Here is a 21,588-nt window from a genome sequence, read left to right as displayed (position 1 = left end):
ATGCGCAAAGAATCTTCGATTTTGATGAAACTTCACACAGGTTTCCGGTATAGTACAACAATTATGTTTCACGGGGGTCATTTGGAAACAAGCGTGATTTTTCACGTCGACTGGACGTTGACTTCACGTAGAAGTAATACTAAAACATATAGTCAAAGTACATAACTCTGGATGGGAGCATACCATCAATTACTGTCAACGGTCGAAAAGTACAGTAGCAGCACCTACCCCACCCGTGTCCCCTCGAGATCGTCAAGTCGACGATGACAGGAGCACATATCGTGGTAGGGGTAAACAATAGTTGCAATTTCCAAACCTACGACTGGATGCCTTTCTTCAAATAACAACTGTAGTGCGGTAAAAAATCGGTAGAACTGTTTCAAACACGCAGTTGGTACTTGAGCGGTCGGTTTTCATCTCTTTTTGCCAGTGGTGGCGGGGGGACACACCCCTCACCATCCCTCTCCAAAGGGGGAGTTTGGTAAAGAGAGATGAAAAAACCGATTTGTACCTTCCTTAAAAGTTGTCCTAGCTCGCTATTCTAATATCTATATGCAATCTTCACACTGCCGTACTCTAACGGAACTATCAACTCTATGCTTTCATCTACTCCATCTATCGTATACAAATTACCACTACAGTCTGTTATTTGAAATTAGCATCTTCAACTAGCTAAAAATATTTAATATAGTTTCAGCGACCAACCTGAAATTTTACACTGTTATTCTAGGACCCAGAAGGCGCCCGGAAATCATACTGGAACAAGAATTTGAATTTTGTCCCACCCTAACAGAGCTTTGTGAACTAATTGTTCGAACACTTTAGCTAGACAGCATCATCGAAACATCTCTGTAATTTTCAACAGCATGATTGTTACCAGCTTTGAAGACCGGGTGATCAAGGCTAACTTCCAACCTTCGGGAAAAGTACTTTCACTGAGTGACCTTTTAAAAATAATCGTCAGTGGCGTCAGTAGTGAACCAGCACATTTTCTTAAAAACAACTTTTGCCGTGGTCTAACTTTTGCAAAGCTAAACATATTTCGTTCTGGCTCACAACTAGATTGCATGCAGGGCAGGTCCTTACACTGTCAGGAGAGACTGTCGGCGATGTTGTACTGTGCACATTCTCGAAGAATTCGGCAAAAATATTAGCTAGCTCATGTGGTGAATAAGCAGAGGAATTCTTGAAAGTCATCTCCGCAGGAATACGATTGGCTTGCTTTCATCTACTCCAACGACCAAAAGGATGACGGTTTTTGCTTCGCGGTCAGCTCCAGTCGTCCGATGTAGCTACTACGGAATGCAGCAGTCCGGCATTCGCTGTAATCTGTTTCGAGCGAATGTAGATCAATCCGGTTCTCAGCAGTCCGAGCTCTAAAATAGCGTTTTCTAGCATTACGTATGACGTTACGGAGATGCTGTAACTCAGGATGTTTGAACGAATAAGTTCTACTTCGTCTACGTGGAACAAGTTCCTCCAGAATGTTGTACAATTTCTCATAAAACATAACTACCGTTTCATCCGTATTTGTTGCACGAAACATTTCAATCCAGTCGACGTTCATGATAGCGTTGTTCAATTCTGGAATGCTGCAACGTCGAAAATCAAAATCATTGACGATGTTTGAGTCACTGGCAAGTTGCATGTAGAAATTGTTCACGTCGATGCGAAGAACAAACGGCTTATGATGGCTGTCGATTCTGAGTTGCGATGACGGAGGTTCGATGAGCTCAACAAGGTTTGGTTCATTTACAAACGCCAAATCAAGTGTACGACCATTCGAATAAAGCAGGCTGTTAAGCTGATGCAGACCGGAAGCAACCACAGATTCAACCAACCAATTGACTTCTTCATCATACGACCATATCAGCTGCGGTAGGTTGTAATCTCCAACGATAACAATCCTATCAGAATCCGAGGCACGTTTACAGATCTGATAGACTGCTGCAGAGATCGTTGAGTACAATTCCGGTGGCGAGTTCAGATGGAGATAGATTCCACACACATAGATCGTCGCCTTATGGAGTTTAACACAAATAGCGACTTGCTCGATATTACCACAATTTTTGAGCTCTGCTGAACTGCAGTTTAGGTTGGGTTTAACCGCAATTAAGGTTCTGCAAAGGGGCAATAATTTGTTTACTTCTTCTTTTGACGTAGGACTACGTCTTTGATTTCTATATGGGGGTACACTTTGTGAAAACTGAAAATGGAACATGTAACAAATTAAGAAAGATTTTGAACGTTAATAACTCCGCCCCTGGTCCAATTTCAATAATTTTATCACCAATCGATCAGAAATATGGCTACGCATCGATAACAATGCTTCCGAATGTTTTTTTTTTTTTTTTCCTTTGGTTTGTTTTTTCCGTCGATCTTGTTTTCCGTGCTGAGCACCAATGCTACCGACGTGCCAGGAAGGCAGCTCCCACACCTGGACCTTACCTATCGACCCATCAACTCATGAACCGGGGACCAACGGCTTTACTTCCCATCCGAAGGAAGGCGTGATCAGAGATGTTATGCCTCAGAACATCCCGGTGGCGCCGACTGGGATTGAACCCAGGCCTGCTGGGGTGAGAGGTAATCACGCTTACCACTACACCACCGGCGCCGTTATTTCCGAATGTTGATTCTCAACAAGAAACTATTGAAAAACTGGTAAATGTCCAGCATTGTCCAAAAGCGTCGAATTAACTTACAAATCCACCAATTACATACAAGCATATGCTGCTTCCCCAGCACAGTCATCAGAGAGTAGTGAGTAGACAAAACAAGTCGAAGTGGCATTCTCCTCCGATCCTCGGGCGTGTGCGAATAGGGAGGATGGAATTGCGTAATATTTTGCACACTCATCGCCATACTCAGAACCACACGCTCCCAACGACCACACCACTGAGTGGTGGTGTTCGGTCGTCGAAATTAGTAACAGCAGTAGCAGCAGTAGCAGTGCTTTCGGCGTGTGGCGTTGAAAATTGTTCTCCAGTAACAACGAAGGGCTGCCTGAAAGCAGCGAACTGCAGAGCCCACATAAGCAACCATCAAAGGAGCGGTTCCATATCATTAAAGCAACGAGTAATTTTCATCTTTTTTGATTTGCATGAAACCTTGCATACAAGTTTTTGGGGAAGAAAAACGCCGTTTTGCATACTTGGTTCGCCATTTTGAATCTAGCCTTACTTATGAGAAGGGCCTATGAAAAATGCACATGATATCTTCAAAAAATTGTATCTCGGAAACGGTTTGTCCGATTGGTTTGGTGTCTTGGGCGAAGTTTTAGACAATTGTTGGTGTTATATGGAGAAAATATGCACGGTAAAAAAAAAGTTTGGTATTTGTGTTTTGAACTAAAATATAAATTTTCCCTTTAAAGTGACATGTCAATAATTTTTTTATTATCCTAATGTTATAGCTGACTAAAAATGCTATCTAGTACACAGTAGGTTGTTCTGGAGAAAAATAGGTTACAATGAAAAAAATTGTTTTTTTAAAAAATACAATTTTCAAAAAAGCTATTAAGAAAAGTCAAAAAAGTTCGTCACTTTAATTTTATGAAAGTACATCAAATTTGCAAACAAAAAGTACTTCGGTAACATTTTTCTAAGATGCACCGTTTAGAAGATATTACTGATTTAATATTGTTTTTTTTTATAACTTAATAAGTTTTGGCCCTTTTCGGATGTACTCCGTGTTTTTCCAGTTTCAAAAGTATTTTTTTCGGAAAGATTGGAAAATTTTGAGTTAAAATGACACTGACAGTTTAAAGATTCGAGTGAAATTCTCTGCCTTAAAAGTATTTTGAAAAACAAGTTACAAAATCCCACTATCAGGAACAATGATTTCTTCAAGTGATTTTTGGTGCGTTGTGCTGAAAATGTGCATTCAACTCTTGCATATCGCCTAACAGTTTAATCCATTTAAACTGGATGTGTTTATACTGTGCATATTTTCTCTCTATTGCCGAACATCGCCACAGACATCAAACAGATGAGACAACTCGATTTCGAGATACACCTTTTTGAGAACTGCAAATGTAAGCTCCTCAATTAGCAAGATTCAAAAGAGCGAATTAAGCTTATTTTTCAGGGATGGTGATTGTGCGCAATAAAAAATAACATTATATGGTGGATATCATCAGTTTATTTTTATTCCTGTATTTTTATAAAATTATTGTTTACACAACTTTCTTAACAATATTGAATATTTTGGCATCATTGTCAGGACAGTTTGAATAAAGCTTTGCCTTTATTGTATTTTCTGATAGAGGAAGAAATGAGTGGAATTTTAGAGTTCCTTGAATTGTTTTTGCATTATTATATTGATTATTTAGCTGCAAAGACATATTTTCGTATTCTTCTGTAGTAGAATAACAAAATGACAACTTTGTAAGTTCTTCTTCTTTTCGTTTGTTTGCCCAATTAAACAACTCTCTTGCAGTCTTTATCGGGTGTTCGCGTTCTTTGGCTAAACTTGCTCTGGTAGCCATGCGTTTTATCGTACCTCCAATAGCATCGCATGGACCTTTTCCGTGCGATGTTGCGAAGAAATGCCATTCAGCGTCAATACCATACTTTGACTTAAATTTACAAAGGCTAGAAAAGTTTTTTCGGTTTTTATACTGTGAAGCAGCACCATCTGACATAAAATCATTTTTTTTTATGTTTTTATTTTGATCAATTTGTAAAAAGTTTATCATTTTACCAATAAACAAATTGACAGCGACTGAATCATGTCTTAGTTCTTCATAAATTATAATGAAGCTAAAATGTTTAATTTGCATATTTTCAGTATAATATATTACGAAAGGATGGATTGTGGCCTGTTGCACGTTCCAATGGTGTGATTGAACTTCATCCTGCAAAACGAAGCTGTAATTTTCAGAAAAGTCACAAATAGCTAAAAATTCACCATCTTGCAAGTTTTGTTGTGTAGTTTTCAAAAAATTGGATTGTTCGGTTTTTACAAAATCATGCAGAATCAAACTTTCTAATTTTGAGCTGAAAAATGAAACAAACTCATCGGTTTGCTTTACAATAGTTTCTAAATCACATCTGTCAGTGGTAATCCATTGTTCGAATGAAAGCTTTTCAACAAAGTTTTCTTCCAGTTGTTTCAATAAACTGTCTTCTAAAACTGAGGTATCTGGGCAGTTTTTACATCTTCGTAGATGGCAATGAGTTGTCTTATTTTCGCAAAGTAATCTATTCGTTAATGTTTTTAGATCATTCAAGACATTGTATTTTTTTAAGCTATGTAGAATTAAATTGACATTTTCATGCGTAGTGCAAACGCAAACATTATGTGTTCGTGTGATAGTCAATAGTTTACATTGCCTTGGCCGGAGGCTTGCAAATGATGAAAACCCTATTTTTACATTGACGTACATTTCATTAAAGCGATTAAAAGCTTCTCTCAATGTCATCATTAACAATCTTTTCTGAACAGCTAATCTCTTATTTCCTGTCTTTACGCTAACAAAATCTCTTTGGCCTGGCATTGCACGGCTTATATCATCGTCCTCAAAAAAATTCAAAACCAGTTCTTTTGTTTCATTACTCAAAGCTTTTCCAGAGCTTGAACCTTGAGATGAATCAAATACATTATCTCTTTCCTTTCTTGCATCTGATGCCATATTTCTACTGGTTTTAAATTCGTCTACAATTTTTGTACTGACCATGATTTTGGCAACAATGATAAAATTGATAGTTTTTCTTGCCTTGTGGCTGAATTTAAAAATTTAATTTTCATATTTTCTATGACTTCATCAAACTCGTTTGCTTTTTCTGTTTTAGCGTCTAATTTAAAAAGATTTCTTCGTACACCTTCGACGATTTCAGCGCACTTTTTTTCAGGATAGTGAACATTTTTAACCTTACCTAAATCTATAGGCGAAACACGAATAGCTGCAATTCCTCGGTTGAATATTTCGACGTCTACAGGCATCGTGAAGTCTTCATTTGATTTAATTGTGCTTAGCGTTGACTCTGATGGTATTGTGACCAAACTTTCATAGCTTTGCGAATCAAGTACATCAGGTATGGTCTGAACAGTTGGCATCCTTGAGCCGCCGGCTACGCTTTGTTCCTCGTTTTGGGTGAGGTGAGCTCTTGAATCAATATGTAGACGGCAAGACGAACAAACACGAAAATCCTTGGTGTTCAGTGTGGATACCTTGGAAAATCCAATTGATTTTAGTTTTTGGATGATACCATCCGTGAGATATCGCAGCTCTTTCGAACACTGAATGTCTTTGAATGGGCGAATACATCTTATTTTACTCATTTTGTAATCTGTAACAGAAAATATTTTCCAATTGTTAGTTTTGTACGAAAATATCACAAAACATATAATTAAAATGTGTATTTAAAACTTACCTTTGCACCAAAACGTGTTACACTTTCCTTTACAATTATTATGTTATCAAACAACACTGGATCTCGTTCAAAAACACAGGATTATGAGCTGAAATTACTATAATCACTATGCTACTAGCAACCTTTCTGCATTTACTGTTTGGTTTTCCCTAGTAGATACTGGATGAATTCCGAGTCAGACATTATTATACAGCTCACGGGTAGAAATCATAGAATGCTGGGTAAAGACTGTTGGAAGATAGGTAGAGTTGAACGCTCAGGTATCGTCGAACCTTCAGGTACGAGTTTGGAGAGTTGGAGCGAGGTAGATTTGCTGGCGTAGGTATATTGTTATTGAAGAAGATTGTAAATTGTATATACCTGGAATGAATAAAGAGTGCGGCGGTTGTTGATTGAGGTATCAGTCGGCATCCCTCTAGTTTGATGGAAGGTGACTACTGCGTTCTTTTTATTTATTATTAAGGAACGGTCAACGACGGAGCTAGCCTCGTTATGGCCAGCGTGGCCATGGTGGACTAGTTCCAACAAAGACCATGTTTACAATCACTAACTGTACGTAGTACAGCTAACTGGTATCTGATTAACTGTATCTAATACTTGTTAGCACGTTTTCAGCACAACGCACCAAAAATCATTTGAAGAAATCATTGTTCCTGATAGTGGGATTTTGTAACTTGTTTTTCAAAATACTATTAAGGCAGAGAATTTCACTCGAATCTTTAAGCTGTCAGTGTCATTTTAACTCAAAATTTTCCAATCTTTCCGAAAAAAATACTTTTGAAACTGGAAAAACACGGAGTACATCCGAAAAGGGCCAAAACTTATTAAGTTATAAAAAAAAACAATATTAAATCAGTAATATCTTCTAAACGGTGCATCTTAGAAAAATGTTACCGAAGTACTTTTTGTTTGCAAATTTGATGTACTTTCATAAAATTAAAGTGACGAACTTTTTTGACTTTTCTTAATAGCTTTTTTGAAAATTGTATTTTTTAAAAAAACAATTTTTTTCATTGTAACCTATTTTTCTCCAGAACAACCTACTGTGTACTAGATAGCATTTTTAGTCAGCTATAACATTAGGATAATAAAAAAATTATTGACATGTCACTTTAAAAGGAAAATTTATATTTTAGTTCAAAACACAAATACCAAACTTTTTTTTTACCGTGCATATTTTCTCCATATAACACCAACAATTGTCTAAAACTTCGCCCAAGACACCAAACCAATCGGACAAACCGTTTCCGAGATACAATTTTTTGAAGATATCATGTGCATTTTTCATAGGCCCTTCTCATAAGTAAGGCTAGATTCAAAATGGCGAACCAAGTATGCAAAACGGCGTTTTTCTTCCCCAAAAACTTGTATGCAAGGTTTCATGCAAATCAAAAAATACAAAAAATAAAAACTGGAAAAATTTCCCACTTGTTCGTGGAACCGCTCAAAGGAGGAAGAAGCTGCACCGCTATGCTATGGATCGGAATCAGTAGCTCTTCGTGAGTTGCTGCGGGTCGGTCATCTATGCCAAGCGTGTCACCCTCGCTCCAAACGACATACAGCTCGACAGCCTCATCCGTGTTGAATACCCAGCTCAGAATTACTCAACCATCACTGCAAAACGGTCCTTTTCAGGGCCACCAAAAATTTGTTAAAGAGTATTATTTGGACATTGGTCAAGGTCATCAGTTCCCGCAAGCAGCTAGCTATCAAGGCTCAACCTGTCTATAGAAGGTGTGGAATTGTAGGCCGCACGATTCGTTTCTTTCGTTTAATCAATAACCCTTGTAGTGACGTCGAAAAGATTGTTTCATCGGCGCTTACATTTGAAATTTAATGAGGATTATAGAATTTTTTGTATGTTACCAAAATTTATGAATGGTTTGCCTCTAAATGTTGAGATAATTTATTGATTTTTGAATAATCACACTGTATACCATGAAAAAGTAGTCTGTTTGTGAGTTTTTGCCTGTTTTTAAGTAAGGAGTTATCATAAAAAACAAATCGCCGGCTTGTTTTTCCCCGTTGAATTTACAAATAAATAAAATCAAACAAAATCATCATGCAGAACTAGCTAGGATTTGTTTTACTTCATATTTCACAAAATTGCTTTCGAGTGTTAAGACATCGTCTCCCGCAAAGTTTACATTTTTCCCTCTTCCAACACATACATCAGGGCTAGATAGATCTCCACAGGATCTATAGAATCAACGCAATTTAAAAAAACCAAAAATGCACAGCATTACAAAAAAAGGTCAGGTTTCGACCAATAGCAGATTGATTTGAATTCTAAACAAGCCAAACGATTGGAAATTTATCTACCAAGCTGCTAAAATGAACACTTAGTTAATTTTCAATAGGTCACTATTGATAAATACTAAATGTCCAACTGTTGCGATGGTGACCAAAATTATCACCGAATGTCTGAAAACAGCGCATTCCCTAACACAGACTTAAAAATCGAATTCGATGCGGTCCCACTGAACGGTGCTCATTCAAACACCGTGGTGGTGTCCAGTCCAGCAGCAGCAGTAGCAGCAGGAGTGCTTTCAACAACAACAACAACGAAAGGCTGCCTGCAAGCAGCGAGCTGCAGAGCTCATATGAGCAACCATAGAGAAGAAGGAAGAAGTCCCACCGCTAGGCTAGGATAGGAATCAGTAGCTCGTCGTGCTCAGCTCAGCATTACTCAACCATCACTACAAAACGGTCCTTTTCAGGAACACCACAAATTTGTTAAGAGTATTATTTGGACATTTGTCAAGGTCATCAGTTCCCGCAAGCAGCTAGATATCAAGGCTCAACCTGGTATCTATAGAAGGTGTGGAATTGTAGGCCCGAATGTATTGATGAGATTAATCGTCGTCCGACCATTTTCCAGAACACGCTGGTAGGAAGTGTTAAAAATCTATATAAAATTTGAGAGAAGTGGGAATAATTCGCTTTGGGTGTATATTCAGTCCCCAGAAAGCCAATAAAATCAAATTTGTGAGATAATTAGCTCTCAAGAGTTCAATCTCTCGAAGTCCCTCCTTTTTTTACATATTCTGCACAAACGATACTTTCCACCCAGCCCCATTCATATAATTCGGAAGGAAATCCTGTGAGGGGTGAATTGAATACACTTTAATACCAAAATGCACAAAACTTAAAAATTCATAAATAACAAAAAAAATCTAAATACACCTTTAAATCGCGTAGATTAATCGAAAATACTCAAGTTGAGAGTCCCTTGAATTCTCTTCGTCAGCTTTCTCTTTGAAAAAAAATACTACAAATTTGATACGCTTACAAATAAAAAAACTGAAAGAGTTAAGATTATTGATGATTGATCAATTTAAAGAACTAAATGTTCACATTTTTCCGTCCACTAGTGGTCCTACACGCATGCAAAAGATCGTAAGAATTCGATAAGGAACACTTATGAACTTTAACCACAATAAATTAGTATGAATTTCATTGATTTGCCTTATGAAAAATAATGTCGACAAAAAAATAATAAATAAATAATCACTTGTATATCAACGCTTGGGAAAATGAAAGATTAAAGGCGTATAAGAGCTACCTCATGTTACTCGAAAATAATGCATAAGTCACGCTTATAAAATTCTTATGTGTTGTTCATTAGTCGAGCCTTATGAAATTCTTAAGTCTATTTGCCTCAGTGTACGTCAAGCTTCCGTTCGTGCCCCTAGACACAGACCCTTCTACTTTTTTATTTGTGTTCTACATCTAATTAATTTAAATAGTAATCATCGATCACATGACCCACGACCATGAATGCATTGATCTAGTTTAAAAAATAACCGAGTATCCTTTCCTTGAAATTGGAGAGGCAAGGAGTTAACATTGGTCTCATGTAAAAGAACGATGCATAAATTAATCATTCCCACAGGACCTTGAAGGAGCTAGAGTTGCGATCAGGTGTGCTGATAGGTATTCACTTTCAAGCAAGCTTTTATTGATTATTGAGCTGCCCTTATGATGAATTCTAGGATAACTCAGATGACAAGGCAAACAGCTGGTGATCGGAAGGTCCATTGTTCGAATCTCATGTAACGACATGTATATGTATGAAGTTTATTTTCTAATACATGTGTGGTACGAAGAAATAATGTAATCAATCACTACTAAAGAATAACTAACACTCATCCCTATGTACCCTCCTTCCTCCGTCGTCTCTTTTATTTTCCACAGTTGTGAATAATTGTTTAAGAAATGTCTAATTAAACGAAACTTCACATCTGAATCAAGCATATACAGAGCATCACTGTTTAAATTAGGGGAAGCAGTGATGTCTAATAATCGCTGAATAATCAAAAATGTTATCAAATAAGCTCTGTTGCAAATCAAATAACAGCTTCTTGACATACCTTTTACAACACTCAATAGCACTCAATGTGTTGTGGTTGAATAAATTCTCCAGATTTGTGTGAACAAAGCCTGAACAGAAGTTATTATTAAAAATAAAGCAAGTATTATTAAGCATGCAGTTGAATAAAATCGTCAAGAAGTCGTTTCTTCAATCGACGATTGTTTGTTGGGTACTTCTCAAATGACACACGCGAAGTTTTGACAATTTTACAAAGAAAAATATTAACGTAATACAGGCACTCATTTGGTGTAAAAGTATGATTTTCGATATTTCTTTTCCTTTATTTAACGTCGGTCTCTGTTCCGCAATCTAGTGCCAATCACCGACGGACATCGATTGCCATCCATTGACGGTAATCGTATGTGCAGGAAGGCAGCTTCCATACCTGCGTAGAATATCGCACCCATTCATCACACACACATGGGCCAGGAACAACGGCTTTACTTCCCAGACGTGACCAGGGATTTTTATGCCTCAGAAAAATCCCACTGACCTCGGCTGGGATTGAACCCAGACCCCTTGGGGTGAGAAAGTAGTCACGCTTACCACTACACCTCCGGCGACGGCTAGATTTTGTTTTTTAATCATTAGATGTTATAATGATATTTTGTACTAGTTAGATACAAGAAGAGGTTGAAAGGAAAGTGTTTGGCACATAAAACCTGTCAAATTTGCTATCAAATAGTCATAATCAGCGATTTCACGACTCGCGAGCACTCACGAATCATAAAATCGCTGATTGTGACACTATGAAAGCAAAATGGACAGGTTTCATGTGTCAAACACATACTTTACAACCTCTTCTTTCAACTTACAAGTACAAAACATCATAATAAACATCGATTGATTTTATAATTCCGAAAAACTTTCTCTTAGCAAGTGAGTGGAAGCAACCCTGAATCATCATCGAAAAAAAAAATAGCCTTCATATTGCTACAAAATAAATTGTCGGTTGGTAGATTGTCGTTATTAAGAAGATTTTCAGGCAGACGCTGGTTCATCTTAGACAAAATAAATAAGTTTTTGATTGATTTTCGTCATTCTCATCCAATATCGTGCCATTTCGCAGAATTTAATAAATTTCACAGCCAGAGCCAAATTTCTCGATATTCGTGGCTTCCGTGAAATCGCGAATTTCTACTGTTTCTACTTATTAGCGTAACATTTTCCCCATTTATCTGACAAATGCATTGATTGCGTCGCGCTGCTCGGGGCCAAATGGTCCACTCTATTTTATTAAATGAATCACAATCTCATAAAATAAAACCCGAGTACCATTGATAATGCAATATTTTTCCCCTTGCTATCATCTCAATCAAAAGCAGTTATCAAAATGAGAACGAGAGCGTTATAATACCGCACATACTGAACGCTGAACCGCGAGAATACAAAAAGTGCATCCAACGGTTTTTAATGGGAATATTGTTCCTCCCCGTCCTCTCAGAAATGGAGTCGAAAAAAAACTCCCATTGTCCTGCCGCCATCATCGGGCGATATGCGTTTGTGTTTCTGTTCGATTGTTCGACTTGAGTAGATATAATTCTAGCATTCAGAATCATAAGGGCCCAACTGCGATGATCGACTTGCTTCGTCCGTGTTCTCTGCGAATTGCAACCCCAATTTCCCGACATTTTTCCAACTTTCAAGCAACTTCAAATGCACTCGGCTAATCTAGCCGAGTTGCATTGGGGGGGTGGAGGAGAAACGATCATCGCAGTTAGGCCCTTTTGATTCGGAACGCTAGAAGTATACTACCCCGCCATCAGTGAAACGAGCTGGTAAGCGATAAATAAAGTCACATTCAGTTTGTGTCATTTGTCTCCCAAACGCCTCTCCCACCATCACACCGCCGGATCGGAGCGCCATTAAGGGGTTGACTGGTTGGGAGGGTATTTAAATCTACTTCCACTCGTTGCGTTATTTATGCACGAATCAAGAATTATGAATATTAATAAAAACTGGCTGGCGAGCATTGTCTCCGCCGCAACAACTCTTCTCGCAGTCGCAGTGCTTCTTCCGCTCCGCCAGCTGATGGAAGTTTATTGATGTTTTTTGCATTTTTCATTATTTTGATGACTATTTGCCGAGTAGTTTGCATTAATAGTTCGTGTCGTGTTTCCACTCCAGTGGTAATTTTGTGCATTTCAATTAGCTTTGCCAAGTGGATTACACGTGTTCGGCACTGTGGTTCCTTAGCTAATCAGCATAATTGTATGGTGTCAAAATGCTGTGATACCGTGTTATTTGCCAACCAATGCTTTCAGCTTCAATTACTCATTTGACCTTTTTCGGCCAAAATTCAGCACCACCAATCAACTCTACAATATCCTGATTGCATCCATGAACCATCCGCACTCTCACACAGAAATGCCAATATTAGCATCATCCTAACGCCCACAAAAACTTTTCCCGACACAGCGAGCACCATTTCGAGCACCCCTCATGTGTTAATACTCGCTCATTCCGTTTGATGGCTGCTGGTACTGACCTTCATGAATATTCAACAACCCAGAAAGCTCAAATCCGAGCAATACTCGTGGGCATTTTACCGCGAGCAACATTCATATATTCTTGCATGTGGGAAAACGGTACTCAATACGAATCGATTTGCTCGACCAAACATCCGCGCCGCCATTCAGTGTAGAGTCCTATGTAATTTCACATTCTGTACCACACCAAGCCAAGGGTGGTGGCGAGAAGTGACTTGTCTGAATAAATTCAGTGAAAATCGATCAATTAGGGTCCGATAATTTGAGGTGTGCTTGTGTAAACGGAATGAACGACTAAATTCGAAGGTTCGATGCTTGCCGAGCCGTCCGATGGAAATTGCTGGTCAACTAGCCAGCTCGAATCGAATGCTAATAAGGACATGCACCTTTACGTGGCGTCCGATGTCCATGGGTAAATAGGCGAAAGTTGAGCTCACCGGATGGAATTGATTATGAATGCGCAACAAAGTTGGAGCTTACCTTAATTTTAATCAGAGAAATGGCGATGAGCTGGTTTTGTGTTCTGAAAAGGGAAGAAAGGGTAATCGTGGTATAAGTTGCAAAAACATGTTTAATTTGTGTCTAAATATGAATGTCATTATTGCTTGTTATTGGATTTTTCTTTCACCGAAATGTACCGAATGGCTTTATCATCACTTGAAAAACATATGCTCGATCAAAAGCAAAGTACAGCGGCGCCGGTGGTGTAGTGGTTAGCGTGATTATCTCGCACCCCAGCCAGGCCTGGGTTCAATCCCAGTCGGCGCTGCAGGGATTTTCTGAGGCATAACATCTCTGATCACGCCTTCATTCAGAAGGAAAGTAAAGACGTTGATCTCCGGTTCATAAGTTGGATGGGTCGCGAGGTAGGGTCCAGGTGTAGGAGCAACCTCCCTGACGTGGGTAGCATTGATGCTCAGCACGGAAAACAAGATCGACAAAAAACAAATCAAGGAAAAAAAGCCCTAGTACACAGATCGAAGCGAAGAGAAATTTAAAGCAAGTGAAAAAAAAAGTTTTGAACCAGTTCTCACAGTTCACATTTTGCTTGAAGTGAAATCTATAAGTTTACGACTTCGCGTGTAGTGAAAATCGATCCAAACTGACAGATACGCTCTTTCTCGGTACGTCAACTACGTTCAGCTACTGTGCTTTTCACGAGCATGTGCTTGCGAGAATAAAGTAAACGCGAAGGCCTGTTAGAGATCGAAGCAAAGTGAAAATCTTACACAAAATACTTGATTTTCCACCAGAGTGAAAAACGCGATTTGGAAATATTCCACATTCACTAGGAAAGTGAATTAGTGAAAGTGAATTAGTGAAAATGAATTAGTGAAAGTGAAACTGATACAAAAGAAGTAGAATTAAAAGGAAAAATCGTTGGAAAAGGTAAACCATTTCAAATATCAATTTAGAAAAAATCATAACTTTTGAACCACTGGGACGATTTCAAAGATCAAAATATCAAATAAGAGGTAAGTCAGTCCGCATCGTGTTCTCTTGCCGTGCGGATCTATTTGCTTTTTTGCTGAAGGAAGTGTTACTACTACCTAAAGCTACAACAATTTTAAACAGCACTTTTCAGTGCTTAACCTGTAAAATTTCTACCTTGTTCAACTTTATTCCTCTTCGATCCTTGTTTGGACCCTACCCGAGGTAATCCTTCTTGGATATCGATTTGGAAAATTCCTCTTCGATCCTTCAGATTCTTATAGTAATCTGCTTGGAAGTCGATTTGGATAGAAATTTACTGCCGCCATGGCACCTAAACGTAAAAGAAAGGGGCAAACTCTTGACCACCCTTCTGATGAAATTAATTTGAGTAATCAATTTGATTTCCTCACGGATGATGAGAATGATCCATCATCCAAGAAAGAAAAATAGTAAACTTTCCCGGCTTAATGCCAAGAAGGAAAAGATTCCCCCTATTGTGATAACCACTTCCGATTTCCATGCTCTTCGCATGGAACTTTTGAACTTCGTGAAAGTTAAGTTTTCTCTACAAATTGGACGTCGGGGTGAATGCCGTGTATTGGCTGAAACCTTGGACGGATTTAAATGTCTTCTCAAGTATCTTACTGAGAAGAAGCACAAATTTTTTACTTACGACACCAAAACTGAACGTGTGTTCAAGGTTGTCATGAAAGGACTGCCCAGTGGTGAATCCCTAGATCAGATCAAAGATGAACTGGCAAAATTACTTGGAGTTGTACCACTCCAAGTAATCAAAATGAAAATGAAATCCCGTCCTGGCGACTCGCGCAACGGGATTTCTAATGATTTTTATTTAGTTCACTTCAAGTCTAGTGAACTAAACAACCTTAAGGCCTTAGAAAAAGCTAGCCTTATGCTACATGTCCGAGTGAAGTGGGAACACTTCAGGAAGACTGGAGGAAATTTCCAAAACCTCACCCAGTGCCGTTAGTGCCAGGGATGGGGTCACGGAACTAAAAATTGCTACATGCCAGCTAAATGCATGAATTGTGGTGATTCCTCTCACGCAAAGGACGACTGTCCTGTGAAGGAAGATCCTCAGAAATTTAAATGTTCAAATTGTGGTGAAAACCACAAATCCAATTTTGGGAATGTAAGACTCGCAAAGCGATCCTACAATCTCGTTCTAACCGACAGGTAAGAAACGCTCCACGTTTCCGTCCAGGTACAAATTCCTCTGCTGTTAACAACGGTCAGCGAGGAACAAATTCTACATTCGTACCCGTAGGTACAAATATCACCCCTGCTTCAAATTTTTCATCTGTACCTACTCCCCTCGCTGCTAACAATGTTCAGCGAGTTAATGGAGCTACCTATGCTGCTATTGCAGCGGGTAGAAATCAAAATACTAACCAAAGTAATTCTAACGGAAATTTTGACAATTTTGACTTAGGAAGCATTACTGCCCCTAAAATGGAATTTTTACAGAAATCATTAATTGACATGATTTCTGATATGCTTAAATCTAACTCCATGTTTGATGCTATTCAAACTGGAGTAAAATTTGCAAATAATATTGTCATGACTTTAAAATTCAGTAATGGATTTTAAAGCATTAAATATTGTAAATTGGAATGCTCGATCTCTTAACGATAATGAAGACGAGCTATTTAACTTTTTGAGAGTTCATAACGTGCATATTGCCGTTATAACTGAAACGTTCCTTAAACCTGACCATAAGGTTAAGAAGGACGCAAATTACTTGATTTATAGAAATGATCGTCTTGATGGACCCTGTTGTGGCGTTGCCATCATTATTCATAGACGAATCAAACATAAAATTCTTTCTTCATTTGAAACCAAAGTTTTTGAAACTTTGGGAGTTTCTGTTGAAACAAAATTTGGACAACTTACGTTTATAGCTGCATATTTGCCATTCCAATGCGTAGGCCAGAAAAAGAATTTTCTCAAGGGTGACCTCCAGAAACTTACCCGTCATAGGTCTAAATTCTTCATTATTGGTGATTTTAATTCAAAACACCGCTCATGGAATAATGCTCAAAGCAATTCCAATGGTAATATTCTGTTTGATGATTGTTCTGCAGGTTATTACACTATTCAATATCCGAACAGCCCAACATGCTTTTCTTCTGCAAGAAATCCCTACACTATTGATTTGGTCTTAACTGATTCATGTCAACTTTGTAGCCAACTGGTTACCCATGCTCACTTTGGTTCTGATCACCTTCCAGTAACTTTTGAAATATCCCAACAATTTCTAATCCCAACAGCTCTACTTTCAATTACCATAGAGTTGATTGGGAGCAGTATCGAACATTTATGGAATATAACTTCGATCCAAACATTCCTTTGCAAACCAAAGATGAAATTAATTATGCTCTTGAATCTCTGACTACTTCTATAGTTGCAGCAAGAGCTGCCTCAGTACCAAAATGCGAGGTTAAATTCGATTCAATTATAATAGACGACGATCTTCAGCTCTTGATCCGTCTTAAAAATGTCCGTAGGAGACAATATCAAAGAACACGCGATCCTGCCATGGAGGTTATCTGGCGGGATTTGCAAAAAACAAATTAAAAAGCGATTCTCTGCCCTGAGGAACAAATAATATTTCTAAATTAGAACCCTCCCAAAAATTTTGAAAAAACCTCAAAAGCTTATTCCAGCGCTTAAAGAAGGTGGTAAAATTTTGATCACAAATTTGGAAAAAGCTCAGAAACTTGCTAAGCAATTCGAGAGTTCCCATAATTTCAGTTTGGGTGATTTGCCTCAGGGTTGCCACAAATCTTTGTTCGCTGATGACACAGGCATTTCCGCTAAAGGAAGAAGTCTTCGTGTTATTTGCAGCAGACTGCAGAAAAGTTTAGATACTTTCTCTTCTTATTTACAAACATGGAAGATTTCTCCCAACGCTTCCAAAACTCAACTTATAATATTTCCACATAAGCCTAGAGCTTCCTTTTTGAAACCTAGTAGTAGTCACATAGTCACTATGAACGGAGTTCCAATTTCCTGGTCAAACCAAGTGAAATATCTTGTATTAATACTTGACCAAAAATTAACTTTTAAAGATCACATTGAGGGTATTCAAGCCAAATGTAACAAATATATTAAATGTTTGTATCCTCTTATAAACAGGAAATCCAAACTTTGTCTGACGAATAAACTTCTAATATTTAAACAAGTTTTTAGACCGGCCATGCTTTACGCTGTGCCAATATGGTCTTGTTGTTGCACTACCAGGAAAAAAGCACTTCAAAGGATTCAGAACAAAGTTCTGAAAATGATTTTGAAGTTGCCTCCCTGGTACAGTACTACCGAGGTACATAGAATTTCGAATGTTGAGACTTTAGAACAAATGTCCAACAAAATAATGAATAATTTCAGGCAAAAATCGTTGCAATCCTCAATTGCAACGATTAATTCCCTTTATACTTAGATAAGATTTAGTTTTAGTTTTTAGTTTTAAAATATCAATTGTTATACTGACATGCAAGTTAAAAAACCTGTTTAAAATACTTAATTGCCAAGACATGAACTATGTAAAAACACTTAGATATATATCATAACAAGTTTTATTAAAAAAAAATAAAAAAAAATCAAAGATAGTTTTTTTTTTTTGTTATTTGAATTTTGAGGTTTATTTTTAATTTTTTTGTTAAAACGAAAAAAAAAGATTCCGTGTAGTTTCTTACAACTCCTTCTTAGTAAATTTTTTTCTACAACCAACTGTTTTAGAACTACATTTTTTAAAGTATGTTTGCAAAAACACATAGGTCCTTTTCAAAAATAACCCTTGAGTCAAAAGGGTCTCCTCTCCTGCGGAAAATACTTGTTCTATCATACTGAAAATATGTGCCAAGTATCATCCAGATCGAAGATAAGCAAGTTTGGTGACTGACCGATTTGACGTGGAATTGGTCTTTACGGGTTTCAGGTGTCATCTCGGTACCGGAAATACCCATATTTAAGGGTATTTAGCAGTTTTTCCCACTTTTTTTGGAATCAGCAACCGTCATCTTTGATTTCAAAATGGCGCTGAACATCAATTTTCGGTCTCTAGACGTCATCCTGATTCCAAAAATATACATATTGAATGGTATTTAGCAGTATTTCCCACCTTTTTTAAAACTGGAAGCTGCCATCTTGAATTCCAAAATGGCGTGGGAAATTGATTTACGGGATGTAGATGTCATCCTGATTCTGAAAATATCCATATTCCATCCATATTGGTCTTGATCCACTGAACAACTTCGCCGAAGAAAGCAACTTCCTAGATGACAAGGATTTCAAGATATAACAAAAACAAGGGCAAAATTAATTCATGCACACTAGCGCCGCATAGTGAGAAATTTCCGAACTTATGTCCACCAACGATAAGGTCTTGATCCACTGAACAACTTTGCCCAGGACAGTTACCTTCTATAAGTCTAGGATCGCGAGATATTCCGTCCCTATTAGGTCAAATTCCATATGCTACGTGTACTCCATTTACGCGAATTCGATTTACGCGGTACGTATTACTCGCGCTCTTCGAGGGAAAGCTGTATGTAATAATTTTTCTAGTAAGAGAAATAATGACAACAATCACTAAAGAGCGATACAACAATCCTGCTCTTCTCCCGTTCTTATTTTAGGAATAATTGAATAATCGTTTAATAAATGTACGATAGTGTCTAATTAAATGTTACTTCATATGAGAATCAAGCGTATACCATCACTATTTAAGGAAGCAATGATGTCTAATAAACGAAAAATAACCAAAAATTTGATTGAATAAGCTCTGTTACAACTCATGTAAGTCGAATAAAAGCTTTTCGACATACCTTATACAACACAAAGTTGAATAAGTTGCCCAGATTTGTGTGAACAAAGCCTAAAGCCTTTATTAAAAATAGTACAAGTATTTTTAAACATGCAGTTGAATAAAATGGTGAAGAAGTTGTTTCATCAATAGGCGATTGTTTGTTGGGTAAAAACGTATACCATTATTAGTGGAGCCAAGGGCTTGTTTGTAGCTTTCGTCGAAAATATTGAACAATCATTGAACAGAAACTGTCTCATTGTTGAAAAGGGGAAAGTCCCCTACATTATTGTGAATTGTGGAAATGTAGCTTCAGCTCCTCGATTGCCAGAATTAAGCGATCAAGGACTTATAATAGGATAAAGGCTGAAGGAATGGAAGAAGACATATAACATCCAATATTTCAATTTCCACCCTGAAACATGATTAATTTTATTTATATACCCAGCAAGAACAACACCTCATCATGTAACACCGAATCACGACCCAAAGGCTTTTCGATAGCTCTTTTATTATTATCCTTCAAAAGCGCACTCCTCATTTGTTCACAACACAAGCAAGATGTCTCAGTTTACAAGTTCTTGTTTCTCCTTTTATTTACAGCGGCATTTATGGAATGCTGCTATAGCTTATGTCATCCACATGAGCTAACGTACGAGATGGCAATACCTGTTGATTACTTTTTTTTGTCTGCCGATAGCGCTCATTCTTGACATTAAAAGCGCCACCAAACAAAACCAGGTGAAGATCACCGACGACGACGACGATGACGCCGGCTAATTTAAAACAAATTAAAAATGACATCGCAAAACAAGAAAAGAAAACCGTTAAAAGCTCGTGCCAGTGACAGAATAGATGAATAAATCAGCGAACACGAGCATGAGTGAGGAGAAACATGTGCGAAACAAGGATTTCTACAAGTTGTTGGTTGATTTCAATTCTTTGTACCGATGCTCGTCGTCGTATGCGATCGCTACATTGATTATGCGACATTGCGTCCACAATTAAATCGAATTACAGCTCCTGTTTGCTGCTCACACTGCAGAGGTGCTGGGTAGGAGATGAAATTGAATTTCATCGTATTTAATTTGGAATCAATTAAAGTTTCAACCACTCGCTTATGGGATCGAATGGATAAGGATGGATGGAGAGGACCAGTGATGCCGCCGGTGCGAAGTAAATCACTGTCCATGTCCACCACTGGCTGTTAGTAGCCTCGACAATGTGCACAATGCACTTGACCAAGAATTTCAAGTCAGTGTCAATGCCGTTACGTTCGCTGCCAGTACCGATGCCTTGATGCTGTGAGTGACAACAACAACAACAACAACTACAAAAAACGAATGATTGGCGCTATTTGGCGAGCTTTACCGGGTATGTTGTTTGGTTCCAAACGATTCCAACATTAATTTCCCATATTTGGCTCACGAGTGGCGCTGGAAAAATGGTCAAATTAGCCTTCGACAGGAAGTACTCATTAGTGGCGTATTTATTGTCAATTGATCTGTTGACGAGAAGGTGAGATCTTCTTTTTTGGATTTATTAAGTCTCTACTGGGACTTCACGCCAGCTCTCATCTTAGTGTTCTTTGAGATTGCAAATAAGTCGATGGAAATGGTTTCTGCACTTATTGGCCTTAAGATGGCACTACTATTGTTTGTGGTGACATCTGCAGGAAATAACGCATAAACTGCTTTCCGTTAGTTGTCAACAGAGGACAGTGCAGTCAACAATCATAAAAAACCCTTTCACAGACTTCAAAATAGAGTACCTGCCACTGCAAAACATGTCTGGTACCTCTAAATATGCATATAGATTCACATCCGAAGTCCTTTCTCTCCAACATTGTAACCCGACAGCATTACGAGTTTCCCGAGGGAGATCATGTACCTATAAACAATCTGTTTTGCGTTACCGGCGCTTGCGTGGATTGGAAAGGGCAACGACTGAATAAACTGCGACCACGCTAGCTGTTATGCTATAAAAGGGGTTTTAACTCACCATGTGCCTGGGAATTTACTGGACATGTTTGTTACTTCCAGTTGCACTCGCTACTTGCATGGAGGAGTTGGTGGTTGCTCGATGATG

At 38.1% G+C, this 21,588-nt stretch overlaps 1 protein-coding gene across 4 annotated transcripts in view; it reads right to left on the bottom strand.

Annotated features, from left to right (window-relative positions):
• Window positions 1-21,588, bottom strand: part of LOC135712517 (Ig-like and fibronectin type-III domain-containing protein 1) — a 573,983-nt gene that overhangs the window by 326,801 nt on the left and 225,594 nt on the right. For all 4 annotated transcript variants that reach the window (XM_065235464.1, XM_065235462.1, XM_065235466.1 and 1 more), the window contains one exon: window positions 13,722-13,764. The gene's annotated coding sequence lies outside the window, so the exon portion shown is untranslated. The remainder of the gene's footprint in view (window positions 1-13,721; window positions 13,765-21,588) is intronic.

Source organism: Ochlerotatus camptorhynchus, unplaced genomic scaffold (genome assembly GCF_037179485.1).
Source record: "Ochlerotatus camptorhynchus isolate MF236.1 unplaced genomic scaffold, CSIRO-AGI_Acam_v1.1 ptg000491l, whole genome shotgun sequence".
NCBI lineage: Eukaryota > Metazoa > Arthropoda > Insecta > Diptera > Culicidae > Ochlerotatus > Ochlerotatus camptorhynchus.
This window is presented reverse-complemented; position numbering and strand designations above follow the sequence as displayed.